The 15,614-nt window shown below is 40.8% G+C and overlaps 1 protein-coding gene across 3 annotated transcripts in view; it reads left to right on the top strand.

Moving 5' to 3' along the window:
• ZNF536 (zinc finger protein 536) overlaps window positions 1-15,614 on the top strand; it is a 506,153-nt gene that overhangs the window by 111,797 nt on the left and 378,742 nt on the right. For 2 of the 3 annotated variants that reach the window (XM_044427919.1, XM_044427922.1), the window contains exon 1: window positions 6,258-6,350. The exons of the other annotated variant lie outside the window; for it this stretch is intronic. The gene's annotated coding sequence lies outside the window, so the exon portion shown is untranslated. Of the gene's footprint in view, window positions 1-6,257; window positions 6,351-15,614 lie in introns of those variants that run through there. 3 annotated transcript variants of the gene reach the window in all.

Below are 15,614 nucleotides of genomic sequence, written 5' to 3'. Positions count from 1 at the left end.
ACTTTTGTACAATTGGATTTCTGGTTACTGAAGGGAATAATTAATGGAAAAGGTGAGGATATAATCTCCCCCATTCCAAGTGAGAATGCGAATGATTTGTCTTCTGAGAAGAACACGTTTCTTCTTAGACTGCACTCACGGTTCTGCCCCACATCATGGAAAAAGTAGGATCTGAAGCAAGGTGATCAGTGATGCAGGCTTCCTCTGCTGGAGACAGGTGAAGAGGACCCAAACTGGCTCAGTATTTTTCAGTTCCATTGATCATGGATAAGATACCTGAATAGACTCTTGGAGGACCTGTGCTTCAATGGTTCTGTTCCTAATTGCCTCACTGATTCCAGGAGGTGGTACTGGAGAGGACTGCCTATGACAAGCTGTTTCCCATGCATTTTTATATCCACATTACACTTATTTAAGACACTTGTATGCCCCCAGTTGTGTCACAGCACTTCTGTGAGACTTCTGAGAGACATCATATTTAGGGGTAGGTGTTATCAATATATGGTGTTATCAATTCTGTCTTTCCTTTCTTTCTTTCTTTTTTTGGAGAAGGTAAAGCAGTGGCCATGTTGAACCAGCACTTGAAATCAGTAATGGCCAGGATGAGTGTCAGTAAACATCAGCTCTGTATTATGAAGGTTCTGTTTGTAGTGGATCATATGACCCAAAAGCAGAGTTCAGCTTATTTCAGGCAAGGTCACTTCCCCAGAAAATCACTCAGTTGCTCTGATGTGCTGCTATAGCCTGCATTGTTACTATAAAAGCACAGGTGGGCAGAACCAGGGATCTGGAAGTCAGCAAATCTCAAACCTGCTGAGATCTCTGAGTTCTGCTGTGAGGCTTGTTCTGGATCAGATTGCAAATACTTTTTATTTTAATGAAAATTGCAAAGGCCCTGGGTGTGTACTTGGGTACACATTCATAAGTGTGTCCTGTTCTACCACTGATTAAGAGAGCAATCCTATAGTCCATGGCTGAACATCTCATGGATGAGACGACAGTTTGCAAAACCCTTCCAAGTTCAGAGACAGTGCTCTAACCTTAGAAAGGGGAAATGGAAATTTGACCCCAGACTCTTCCTCTTTGCAGAAGATACAGAGAGAACTTTGCCAACTGCCTCTCCTAGATCAGAAAACTGACCTTGAAAGAGGAGAGTGTTTCAATGGGTGGGAAGAGGAGGAGCCTGGAGAAGCTGGGAAGTGAGAGTTATCATGAGCCATCTTGAGCCTCCTTCCATCCTCCTCCCAAATGTCCTCACTAAATGGGCTAAAAACCCTTCTAGAGAATGCAGAAAAGGTGGAAAAACATTTGCCTTTGGTTTTCCTTCTGCCATTCTTTCTTGGTAGGACATGACCTTCCTAGCTTGGGGGCTTCCAGGTGCCAAGGACACAACAGAGGACTGCACCATAAAGCATGCCTGGGAGTGCTTTTCAAAATGATTTTGTTCATGGGCATATTTATAAGGCACACATTTTCCTAACACATATGATTGTCACACAAACAGTATCACAAGCACAGGAAGCTGTGAACCCTGAGCATAGATTGTGCTAGTGTTCACACTTAAGAGAGGTGGACAAAACAGAAATGAAAGTATAACACGTTCCCCAACACCTGCTATTCCAAGGCAAGCAGTCTCTGGCCTAGAAGCTGCATGTGGCCATCAGTACAGTTCCTGGTAGTCTCATCCTCCATGAATTTGTTAATCCTAATTTAAAGCCCTCTTAGCTGATCCACTGTGTGAAGAAGTACTCTCCTTTGTCTGTCCTGAATCTCCCAGCATTGTGATTTCCATCGAATGCAGTGACCGCGCCCCATCTTCTGCTGCTGTGTACCAGGCATGTAAGCACAGCCAACCATCTCCCTGCACATCTTGGTTAGATGATTGCAGTGGGTTGTACACAGGGTTTCTCTGAAGGCTCTTGGAAACCTGGTAGAAAATGCAGCAGCCAAGCTGAATCCTATCCTAGGATTGTTAGAAGGAGCATCCCACCAGCATCAATGCAAGTTTTGATATCAATTGTTTGGTACAATTTCTAATGCTAGTGCTTAAGCCCCAAGCCACTTGGGAGTTGTCCACCTGGAGCACTGCCTCCTGCCACATGAGCTTGCTTTCCTCTATATCAGGGGTCTCAAACTCAACTTACCTGGGGGCCACTGGAAGTAGAGTCTGGGTGAGGCTGGGCTGCGTCAAGTATTCCACCACTGCGGTGGTGGTGGGCCGCTCATCCAGAGGCCGGCTTAGGTGCCGCCGGCGCTTTGAAGGCTGCAGGGTCCCTCCTCCGTGCCCTGCCTGTCCCGGCCATTGGCCCACAGGCCACGAGTTTGAGACCCCTGCTCTATATCCTCTAGCATCTGCTGTGAGATGGGTAGTGACCATAGAAAGATTCTTTTGAGATATGATTCCAGGTGGCTGTGTTGAAGGTCAGGCTAAAAAACTTTAAAACAACAAAGAAATGTTATCTGTGACACCGCAACTCCTTCTTAGTGGTTGATAGCACTAGGCAGGGCAAATTTGATAATGTGCATTCAGTGGCTCATTATTAGCAGCACTGCCTCAGTCCCATACTCTGCTGAAGCTGTTCAAAGCTCTGAGCTCCTCTGCAAATTGAAAGAGAGCCTATTTATACAACCAGTTGCCCAAAAATTAGGATGCTAACTTTAGGACCACCACCTTATTCTGTGAAGCACTGGATAGTTTGTCACTTCAAACACTTCAAATCAATAAAACACCCTTTTTAGAAACCAGAAGGCAGATTTTAAAAACATCTCACTTTTTTAGCGCAGGACTTTTAAATTCTAGGTTTTGACTTATTGCTTATTGTGTTTTGCTCTTGTTTAATCGTGGGCTGCATATGGTGTGGTTGGGACCATTTGGCAGTTTTACATGCATTAGGAGGGTGAAAAAATGAGCAGCTCACAATTCAGTATCAAGAGGGAGAGCAGAACAGCATTTAAACCATGGGAATAAATGTATATAGCGAGCAACACACGGGAAGCAAGCTACCTTCAACCAGCTTTGTACGTGGGTTCGATGACTAGAGTCCTAAGCCACCTTGTCCTCAATAGCGTCATCTGCTATTGTTCTTCCAGTTCATAGGCTTGTGTAACATGCCTTTTTAAAGGCATAATTTCTCATCAACTGGCTTCATTTGAATCTTCGTGCTAAGAGTATTTAGTCATCTTGGAAATGTCGTTCATTAAATTTCATAAGTTCATTTAAGCACTTCATTTTCCATTTTCTTTGGACGATGAACAGAAAATTCCAACATTTTTATTTTTATTAAAATAAGATAGTCTCAAAAACTTTTAAAAATAGAGCTCTGAAGTTCTGTTTTTGGCTGGTGTGAAAGTCACAATGAACCAGCTTTTTCAAAAGACAAAAAACCTGAATTGTGCTGAATGAAGTGAGAGTAAGTGCTCAGGTTTCTGCTGTCTAATTTTTACTACTGGAAATAAATCACACAAGGATGGATTATTTATGTATTTAAAACTATTATATACTGTCCACTACCGAGGTCTTGGGGTGGTCTTACAATCAAACAAAGTGGAGCATAGCATCTAAATTGATTTTCTATACAATAAAACCCCACATTAAAATCAGATTCAAACCTTAAAATAATGGGAAAATAAAAAGAATTTAGCCTGGTGCCGAAAGGGGCAACGTCTTCTGGAGAGCGTCTTCCATAACTGGGGTGTCACCAGACAGAAGGCAATTCTGGGCTCCCGAAGAAGGACCTCTGTCCCAGATCTTAAGGAGCAGGTAGGCACATAGGGAAGGAGATACTCCTTCAGATATCCAGGCCCTAAGCCAAGGATGCACTTTTCCTGGATTTGTAAGCATGGGAGATCACACGATCTCTGGCTTATTAGAGGTAAGAAAATCCAGAGTTGCAACCCATCTGAGTTAGGTTTATGGAGATAAGTTTCCTTGGGTGGTTACCATTCTTAAGAATGAGTAGACACATGACTAAGCAAGCACTGGGGGAGTTATTCCTTGAAACCTGATCTTGGTACAGATTCAGTCCATGCCCTCTTTATTAAGGTCTACTGGTACAAAGTGTGTTGGAACTGAGATGTAGATTGCTTGGATCATTATATTACCCTCCTGCCCTTTCCAGATCTCTCCACTCCTTTCTGACACTGTCCTCCTGATGTATTCTGAACTAAGTTCACTGCAGGCTCTGATCACTCCCCAAACTAGCCCTAAATCCAGTTATTCATATGGAGCGAAATTGTGACTCATCACTTGCTGGATCAACCCGGTTCCAGAAAGTTTCATGCTGAGACCAGAGCTTTCCACGTTTCCAGTAAAATCCAGAGTGACTTAACCACAGATAAATTACGAGGAAAGAGGGTAAGCAGATGTCACAGATTACTGGAGGTGGTGGTGGGGCTTTCAACACTCACCAACACCCAAGATTGAATGGATCATTCCTATAAGCAGGGATCAACAGGAAACCTAATATTATTCCGTGCTTGCATAAATATATTGGATCTATATATTGCATAAATATATATAAGGAAGGTTAAATCGATGTAGGCAAGTGATGTTTGTGAGAACCAAAGGGCCACAAGCAATTACTATAAAAAGGCTGGATGGGGTAGGAACAGTAGGCATTGTCTAATCCAGTTTCAATTCAATAAATTGAATTGTGCATTTGATTTCAACAGAGGACAAACTCCTTAGAGATTTCAAACTTGAAGGATTTTTAATGCATGTAAGTAGTCTGTATTCCTTGAAGTCCACTTTTTGTCACCACATGACACTTTCCAGCTTGTAATAATTAGAGTTAATCACTGTTCTTCGTATCGTCCTGAACTACTAAGTTTGACAATATTTTAATAGTATGACTTATAGTGAAATTTAATATTTGTATGTGAACCATGTAGACGTTTATACTTAGGGAACAATCCTCTGGTTGCTGGATTCTGTTTAGATGGCCATAAGAGAGATAGGAGTCTTAGCTACAACCTCAGAAGTGCCTTCTGAGGTCAATGCTGGGCTTCCAGCACCCCAGCTCCACCTCTGCACCTAGTTGGTTCTTTCCATGATGAGTATGGCTTCCAAGTTGCAAGTGTGACTTTGGAGCCACTGATGAAGACGTGGTGGCCTATTCTGTGGAGCAGGGAAGGGAAGAGAGAAGTTCTTTTGGGATCTGAGCAACCCTGACTGTGCCTCAACACATTCTCCTAGCCAGCTGCCCTCAATTAAAATCCCACTGACCTCCAAGTTTGGAGGATGGTTCCCTAAGTGGTGTATAAGGATGACAAATAGATAAACAACTTTAGTTTATTAACATATTAAAATTCAAGTGCCTTTATCTAAGCTGGGTAACTTTAACTCCTCTCTAAGCTTATAGGAAAGGATGAAAATGAACTTTCCATGCACTTTTGTAATCTAATTTACAGTGGTCCAAACATCCAAAAAAGAGTGCAGTCTTGCAAATGTTCTGTTAAAATATGTATTCATTTTAGTTTACCACTTCACATCCCATTGATTTGAATGGAAGAATGAATGCTTAGCACTCTTCCACTAGAAGCAAGTTCTGAACTTTAGCAGGCTGTTGGCCAGAGTTGAAGTTTAATGAACAAGATTTTTGCTTTTTTGTAGAAGAATTTGAAAATCTGTAGTATTCTCAGGATGTTACAGACTGAAAATAGTTTCAGTTAAAGTGCAGAGTTACAGAAGATCAAAAGAAGACCGTTTGAAACAAAGCAGAAATTGGTCATTGTGGGGCACCCAGGCAATAAAACACAGTGGTTTACTAGAACATGTAGCTACACTGAGAAGATTCCTAATTTCACTGTTAGTTGGCTTTGCTTTTTAAAACACACTTAACCCACCATATAATAACAAAAAAAGGGCATTTGAGCTCGTTGTTTTAACAATTATCGAGTGGATAAATGCCTGGTCTTTTCCCGTGTATAAAAATGATTTTGTTAGTATGTAGGTCACATTGCAGTGCTGTCTAGCTATTGGACATTGGCTTAGATAACTGTTTGTGAAGTATTAAATGGTTTTGCTGTCTCAGCATACTTTTTAAACTGGTATTTTTCACACAGTGGTGCTACTGAAAAGGAGCAAAGCTGCTGCAAAAATCAATTTATCTTTTCCTCTGCTATTTGTGTATTGTGAGTGCATGTAGTGTTTTATGATGTGATTAATTATTATTCATTGTGTGGGATAGCATTTGTAACACCAGTGTCTCATTCTTGGGAGTTTTAAAAAACTTTTTTTTTCAATTACAGCACATTATTTATGGAATGAGACCTCCCCAAAACAATATACGTACAATAGATGAAGAATTGGGGGGATGTAGAAGAACCCTAAAAATGCATAAGGAGGCAGAGTAAGAGTGTAAGATTAATCAAGAAAGAACAATATATTCACCCCAACTGTTCTACATTTTATGTTACATATTTTAATGGAATTTATCCCAAGCACAAAGAAAAGTTTAGTGAAGCTTCAATTACTTTTTGCCAAGACTTGCCAAACATAACTATGGGACATTGTAAAACTAGGATGCGCTTTCTGTGGACTTCAGCCGTGTTCCAAATTAAAGGGTATTCTCATGACATTCCACCAGGCTTTCTGTTTTGTACAGAAGATCATCCATTTGAAATAAGAAGCAACCTTATAGGGGATATCTGGAAACGTTCTCCAAGAGAAAAGAACCCCTGAGGTGTTAAAGAAACTTGTTTGCATGCAGTTCACATGCAATTAGACTGTAGGTGTCTGTCTGTCTGTCTGTCTGTCGTTCTTTCCAGACTTGAATGTATGATACAGAATATGGACATAAACCTAACTTTATTGTCTTTCTCTTTGCTTTTTAAAGCCGTGGTCGTGTTTCTTTTCAATTTTATTCTCAAGTTGCTTTGACCCTGCAGTTTATTTTCAAACATTTTCAACTTATTTGTTCTAGTGTATTCTTAACCAGGGGTTGTTTTTCTCCCTTTTGGAAAAAGAGCCCAGATGGTGATTGATTTTTCAAGTGCTGACATCCCTGCTTGAGAAAATGTTCCCACCTTCTTTGTGCTGAGCAAGTCAGGCAAACTAACATGATGATGTGATCATCAGTTTCATGCAGACATGCAGAATTGATTGACAGGAAGAAATTTTTTAACATAAACCACACATTCTTCCAGTGTCTTCAAATTTTTAATGATGTTTACTAGAACAAAATTAGCGGGTGGTAAGCATTCTATATCTATATATCTATAAATCTGAAAGAAGCAAAACAAAACTTGCTACAGCCACCAGGTTAAAAGGAGGGGAGGGATGATATTTTGTTTTGTTTTGTTTGCTTTCCCCTGCCATGGACTTGAATAGATCAGTACAATTTGTAATAGCTTTTCGGAGCCAGTTCTAAAGCTAAAAGCTGTCACTGGCTAACTAGCCATTCTCAGGCCACTGCTTCTGTTTGCGTGACTAAATACATACAATTAAAGCTTAGCACTTTCCTTCTGTATGAACTCATTGTTATCCAGGGTTCAAGTGCTCAGATAATGGGCCAGAAGAAAACAGTCATATCATCAACTCGCAGTGGCTGGAAACTGGTTAGGAAAAATACATTTCTCATTATCTGATGCAGAATGACGCTTCTGATGCTTTCCGTTTTTTTCGTTCATAGATTTCATAAAAAATTACCCCCTAAAGATCTATAATTTCCCCTCAACCAAACTGCAAATAAGAATATAGGCTGCAACTGCGGTGTAATTAAAGATTTCAATGATAGTCTTTTTGCATTCATTTAGCAGAAGGTTATGTAGCTCAGCCTTCAAAAGTCACTCGAGATGGGAAGTGTCCATACCATATAAATAAATTTGCTCGAATTGTTGCATTTGTTCAAAGTGGTTTTATTGCCTTTTTGAGAGTAGGAAATAAAAAAAGGGAGAACGCAGAGATGCTCAAAAGACACCCTCCCCCACAAATTAAAAAAAAAAAAAAAGATAACAAGGAACTTGGCTGAATGGGTTTGCATTCATAATACCCCACTTGAGAAGCAGAAGGTGTGAACAGCAGCATTATAGTTTGGTCGTATGTTCTAGTGATCCTCCTCTTGTGAGGTGCCCAGAATTGGTGCAGGCTCTCAATGCCAGCCTCTCGTGATGCCAAGAGCATTGCGATGCCAACACTGGTTTCACTTCTCCACAGTTAATCTCAGTGCCAGTGTGGACAGGTTCTGAAGCCATGACAAGGGCAACATTGGTAAAACCCTGCATCAGGCTCTGTAATAGAAATGTTTCATGGGATCTCAGTATGGTGAGAATACATCCCATGGGTAGATAAATGAAATACGTGTGGTTTAAATACCCTACAGTGTTATGCAAATACAAATGGATTACTAGAGAGCTTCAGCTATTGGGCTGCATATAATGAAATTAAATAAATAAATAAATAAATGATCTGGTGATTATTTAGTGATGACTAAATAATGTAATGTACATAGAGAACAAGGTCTACAGGCTCTTCCCATGAACCAGCGAAGCTGCCATATGCAAAGACTCTAGTTCAAGCATGATGGTGACAGAGAAGGTATCTGGCATTCCAGAAGTTGTTGTCTTGAGCTCCTACCAGTCCTAGTAAGCATAGCCGATGGTGAGATGATGGATGCAGGCTATCATTCAGAGGGGCACATGTTCTCCACCCCTGACTTAGTCCATCCTAGCCTGGTCCCATTGGGAGCACCTTTCCAAGGGCCCAGGCAGAGGTTTTTCCTAGCCCTGTGACCCGACTCTCAACCGGATAATCTAGTTGTGAGACAAGTGACTTCATCACAGAGTCTTGGCATTACCGGAGGGGAACATCTGGCTGTAGGTCCGGGACCTTATTGGGAAGCACCCTCAGACAACCCCTGGAAAGCAACCATCCAGTGGTGATAGTGGCCAAAGTAATGCCTCCTCCCAGCCCTGTTGGATGAGGAACCCAGCTGCAGCTGCAGGCCTCTGAAAGCATTTTTATTGTACCAGTTTTCTGCCCTGAACCTCTGTGGCAGCAAGCTCCACTGAGATGGGGAGACTATGGCCCATGAGAAAGCAGGAACAGCAGAGGGCCAGCTTGGTGGGGGATATGGTCTTGGAGAGAAAAGGGGAAAAGCTCAGCAGCAAACCTATCGTTTAACGCCGCAATTTTCCTTCACTACGGATGCCATCAGCATTCCAGTGTGAGCTGCGCAGATGCTATAACATTCTTCCCCCCTTCACTGAGGTCCTCTCTTGCACAGAGTAGTTATTTTTATTTTTCTAATCGCTGATCTCTTAAATGACCTTTTGTGTGCCCACTTAGTGTGCATATATGGCTCTAAAGCGACACAAGACTGCATAATGGCTCCAGAGGAGACATTGCAAGGTATGGGGGAAGCAATCTATGCATTAAACATTCTTTCCCAGTTTGGAAGAAGCTATTAGAGTTTATTGTGTCCATGACACCTGCCTTTTTCGTATGGGGACTTATTGTAAATTCAGGTCATTTGCACAGATTCTCAGGAAATATACTTCTTAGCTGCAATTAAATATGGAATTGGACAGCAAACTGGAAATTTCTCAAGAGTTTTGAGAGCTCTTCTTTATAGTCTTACGCTGTATGTGGTATAGCGGTTAAGAGGATGGGACTCGGACTCAGCCATGGAGCTCACTGGGTGACTTTGGGCAAGACAGAGATCCTCAGACCAACCTACTTCACAGGGTTGTTAAGGTGGGGATAAGAATTTTGAGGAGGGGGAGAATTATGTAAGCTACCTTGAGTTCCTTGAAAGGAAAAAAAAGGTGAGATATAAATGCAATAAATGAATACACTAAGTTTTAAATCCATATTGCTTTTAAAAACTTTATACTCAAACTCCTTAATTTGAATGGACAAATATATAAGTTGTGGTTCTGCCCACATTCAAATTGTTAAAATCTCCAGTATTTTTTGTTCCAGCTACGCAGTTGGGTTAATTCTTACCCAAACAACTGAAGCAAAATTCTCACCCATTTGTGTGGGGTTTTGGATAGCAACAAACTTGTTGCTTCAACACTGCTAGAAGCTTCCCCTACCTCACCTCAGTGATACTTGGAAGAGCAAGGTTCTGTGGCCCTGATCCAGGCTGCTGCTTCCCCATATACTGGCTTTTTGCTGCATTACATGCTATTGCAGAGACTTGCCTAGATGCTTTCTATGGAGGTACAGGTGGCTAGAGTTGTTGTTAGGAGCTTAGGTTGATTCTTCATCTGCAACCCTTCTAAGAGAAGGCAATAGACTCTCAGGTCTACTTACCTGGTGACCTCCACACTCCTGTGGTGTGTCTGTTTGGGACTGCCTTTTAAGAGGGTGTGGAAATGGCAGCATGTACAGAATGCAGCTGCTAGTATATCCAGACCTTCCTCTCTCACTCTTCCTATGTCTGTGTGCATGCAGGGCGTATAATCCTGATGCTGTATCAGGCCTTGTCCATTCCCAGGATCAGTTTAAAGAGCTGGCACTGGCTTTTAAAGTCTTAAGTGGTGTGAGACCACCTCACTGGAAGCTTCCACTGTCACTGCCAAGGCCCTACAATTGGCTTCTGAGGCCCAGCCAGGCATGCAATAGAGAGAGGGGCTTTTCGGCAGAGGCAGGAACTCAAAAGAAGTATGCCCATTCCTATCTTTGGTAGTTTTTAAATGGTCCTGAGCAACATCATTGTTTCGATCTGCATTCTATTAAAAGCATTTAGAGTTGAGTTTTAATCTGCTTTAAATGGCTCCTTTTTTAGGTGTAACTGGATTGTTTTATTTGTATATTTAAAATCGCTTTATGATTTTAATTATCACTTGTAATCTGCTTTGGGATGGCTTTGCTGTAAACGGTGGCAAGTAAACTTGTTGAATACGGAAAGGAATCAACAAGTATAAGCTGCACTGCTGAGCTTGTTTGTCGTTGCCTTTGGTTCGGACCCGTTGTTTGCATCATCAAGCTTTGGGCTTCCAGTCCCAGAGACTTGGCCCAGCACTTCTAGCCGCCTTCCATGGATACTTCAGGTACATCATGGCAAACCACCCCACCAACCGTGGTAACCATGCAGACTTCACACAACATGCTTTGACTCCAACACTGCGAGCCCAAGTGCTTCAGCTGTGATTATCACTGCTTGTGTTGGCAGAAAAAGATGGGGACATCCGCCTTACTTGTGGGCACTGTTCTATATGGACTTCTTGAATGTTCTCAAATGAGACCTTTTAGCCAAAATTTGGGGATGATGATGGAATATGGGAGAGTTCTCCCAAAGTTGCTCCTGTTTCACAGCTGCATTGCTCCTCAGCGCCTAATGGCAGGTAGCAGCTGCAATTTTTCTTACCCAGATGTTGACTTGGACTTTTTCACTGCTGAGAGGAAAGCAGCTTGCCTTTGTGCAGGAGCTCTTGTTATTACATAATAACAGGAGCCCTGAGACCATGCTTTGCTTAAGAATAGTGGACCTTGACTCGATGAGCTTCGTGTATTCTTAATGCTCCTCAACTGTAAAATGGAACACAGGTCCTTCAATTGGCACAAATGCAGCATAGCGCATAGGCACTTCACTTGTTTGTCGTCTGTGGTGTGCCTCGTTTGTCATCGGGAGCTTGTTTGCATTCCCTCTGGATGGATCGCATTGGTCCTGCCATGGTACACTAGGCAATGCTGCTGACTTGTCAAATAGGGTTCCTAGAGCACATCCATCCATCCATCCATCCATCCATCCATCCAGCTAACCCTGTTTTCCCAAAAGTTGGAACCTATAGAGCAAGAGGCACAGTATAGACTTAGACAGGGTGAGGGATAGGTGGAGGTCACTTGGATGGAATCACCTTGTTATCTTCCAGCTGGAGGCTTGGGGAAGACTGGATTCAGATGCGGATCCTCTGTGGACTGCATTAGGCCCACAGGCAGAAGTTCCTTGTTTCTACTACTAAGGTTGTAATTTTAGCAGGTGAAAACTCCCATTATATTGGAATTAAACACCCTGACTGTTTCACTCACATGCATTTTGAAGTAATAATGGACTGGAGCCAGACTTAGAGTTCGGCTGGAACCACTGACATCAACGAGACTTAATCATGACTAACTTAACTGCACTGATTTAAATGAATTCCTTTATGCCTAGCTAAATCTGGGTCCAACACGTTGCATTTTTGTACTGTGCGTTATGTTTTCCACAGTGTTGTATTCTCTCATCTGAACACACACATCCTCTGCTACCCATTCTAAATCTCACATCTCATTTTTAAAATAAAGACTACCTGCATACATATCATAATTTAATGGTATTTACTAATATAAATATTTGCTTTGTAGAGCAAAGTTACGCAACATTCCTGAACTGCAGACTAAGCAACTAGTGGAATGTTTGAAGTAAGAAAACTCGACCTTTGTGAAGATTGGCATAATGCACACAGGATTTCGGCTGTCTGTTACTTGGTGTCCACACAGAGAGGACTCAGAATGGCAAGCCAGTAGTCAAGACACACATTGTTACTTTTAAATTCCAAAGGAATGTTCTTGTCACTTGCAATTACACTGATAATGGAAAATACTTTACATGAATCTTAGTACGTTTGTGTGAGCTTTGGAAAAGAGTTTTGGCAAGTTGCTTTTGAAAACAGTAAGGTACGGACACACAAGCAAACAAAAGCAAGAGCAGATAAAGTTTTCATTACATATTAATATATACCAGTCATAATCAAAATAACATTTTAGGAGAGGGGAATTTCAATTCATTTGTTATGAAATGAAGTATTATTCTCAGACTGACTGGAGGAAAAGGTGAGCAGGAAAGAATATTTCAGATGATTTCCATTCTTATCTAAAGTTATATGTTAGCTTTGTTTTTACTCTCTGCAACTTGAAAGATGTTGGTATTCTCCTCCAGAATCCATGCGTAAAATTAATAGATATCCAAAGTCATTTGACTTTGTTTTGTATTTTTCTGATATTCCTACTTACAGTACATTGCAAATTGACAAAAAGGAGCAGAGGTTGTGGGTAAGTTGCTTCTAATTATGTGTTGTATCATTTGCACATTGGTTAACCAAAAGTTTGCTGTTTTTAAATGACAGTGTTGTATGGGTAGTGTATTTAAACTTATTTAAATATTTATATGAATTTATATGCTATTATACAACAACTGAGCAATCAACACCCTCTCAACATATAATACTGCTAGCTTCTCTTGTTTACAGAAAAGCATCTTTAAAATCAAAATAGTAAAATGTAAGTACTAGATTAAGATACTGAAATGTGCACTTTAAATGTGCAGTTTCTTTCTGCACTTTAGTATATATGCACTTAAATTATACACTGCCCCTTCAGTAAAGTTTCCTGCAGCTCAGAAAACAAGATAGCATTCATAGATAAAATAGAATAATTAGTAGTTATTTAAAAAATTCTCTGAAAAGTCAAAGGAGGACCACTTATTTTGCATTTCACCAAACAGATAGCAATGCTAGCACCAGGCAAGCCTTCCTTTGGAGAGAACTCCACAAGTGGGTGAGCAACAGAAAACCTGAATGTGCATCTGCATTAACATACTGTTATAGCTTCTTATACACTTAATCCATGTGATTGATGAAAGTGATATTCAGTCTGAGGACAAGAACTTAGCATCGTTGAGACAGGGATCTGTTACATAGTTGCTATCTTTTAAATGTGCAATTAAAAATTAATTTTTAAGTATGCGTTTTTTAATGTTGTGTACACTGTTCTGGGATCCCTAGTAGATGAAGGAAGGGTTATAATTTTCTTTAAAATTAAATAGTAAAAGAAATGGCTAACATCATTCCCGGTTCATATTATCATTGAATCATAAAGCTTAACAAAACTTTCTTGATTTACTCCTATGCAACAAGACAGGATATTTATATAAAAATGTTCTTGAAGGTTTCTGGGCCAGTGTATTTCCCGTAAATGTTGTTCTATTGAACTCTCAGCTCGCTTGTTCTACTGCTGAACTGCTTTTTCAGCTTGAAAAGTCCTCTTAAATATAGTTTGAATGTTTGCAAACAGTCAGTTTCCCATGAAGCACAGCCGAGATGATGGTCAAAACTTTGGATGTGAGCAGACAATTGTTCTGGTGTGCGTGATTGTGCATATAGGAAATGTGTGCATACTGAACAAACAGCACAATGAACTCATACTACGGAATTCATCCCTGACACAGCCTCCAGGGATCTACTGAGCCTATTAAATTCTTTCCATCTGTGTTTTGGGGATTGTAGGGTGTCTTTTGTTCCATTGTCTGCTCATTGACCAAATTCGAACTTTTAAAAATCAGAATTCTGTTGTTGTACGTGTGCTAATTTACATTAAGGTCAATGTGCACTAGTGCCATGTACTAATGCATATTAATGCGTAGCCACCCTAGAAGTGAAAAACTTTAGAAGAATGCATAGAGAACACCGGTCTGCTGCAGAATCTACAGGTTCCATTCACAGAAACTGAAATGTGCTTGAATGCATTGCAGATTTCGCCAATGTCTCTAGTTGTCCCTAAAGCTACCAATTCTAGGGATCACTTTGATAATGATTAGGGAAGCTTAAACCAAAAACAAAGCAAAACAACTTCTCAAAAACACTCTCCTGTAAACTTCAGAATAAAGGAACATTCTGAGAGAAAGGGCTTTTATAAGGACTGGAAATACAATAGTTATACATAATAAATCATTATACATTCAATATATGTACTAGAACCATTGGAATGTTGGCCCTAGTCCTGAGTTTTGTGAATGATTGTATTGGCAACACTACCTACTTATTTGTCACCCTGAAACAGGTGACCGTCTGGACAATGTGAGCCAGCAAAAGATTCCCGCCATGCACAAAGAGAAAGATGGATGGGGATTATCTGTGGATCACATATAGCTTGTTTTAAGCCCTCTTGTATGTTCAACAGCATGAATGCATGGACATGAGGAAAATCACATGTTTATCAGCTTGACCTCACAGATCCTATGGACATACAACTTACATGTAAATCAAGTACCTTAACACAAATTTGCACAAAACCAAACACACACAATAGGGTTTCCTACTGTGTGGAGAGGATGTATGCACAGCCTCTAATTGAAAAGGGAGAACTTGTGGTTTGTGTACCAAGAAGCTCATGAACGTGTGACGGAGGCTGGAGGTGAGCATCTCTTGACAAGCCTGCTTATCTCCTTCCATATCTCTGTTCTGTGGACTGTGTGAACATACCTCTGTGCCCATGGCTACATGTGCAAGCGGGACAGAATGGATCCATAGAATTCCTTCTCCTCTCTTCCAAGCATCTTCTCACTTGCACAGCAGCCTCAACTAATGCAAATAAATTGGGTGGTTGCCCCATTATCAATTTTTCCCTGCTTTACATTTGTTTGTCTCTACATTTGTTTGTACTTGTTGCAAAACTACGTTATAGAGTTATCCTTTGCTGGTCTGTCACAGTGCCCTTTCAAGGAGCTTTCCTTTATTTTGTTGTTTCTTTAAAGCAATCTGCATGCGAGAAAACTGAATTTTACAATATGAGGATGATTGCAAAATTGTGATTAACCAGTCCTTGCTCTGAGTCAGTTTTCCCCTATTTCACAAAAGGCTTCCAAGAATAGTCTGCAGAAAATTCAGTTGGCAAATTGCAGGGCAGATTT

The sequence above is a fragment of the Varanus komodoensis genome, unplaced genomic scaffold (assembly GCF_004798865.1).
Source record: "Varanus komodoensis strain SLA01 unplaced genomic scaffold, ASM479886v1 scaffold19, whole genome shotgun sequence".
NCBI lineage: Eukaryota > Metazoa > Chordata > Lepidosauria > Squamata > Varanidae > Varanus > Varanus komodoensis.
This window is presented reverse-complemented; position numbering and strand designations above follow the sequence as displayed.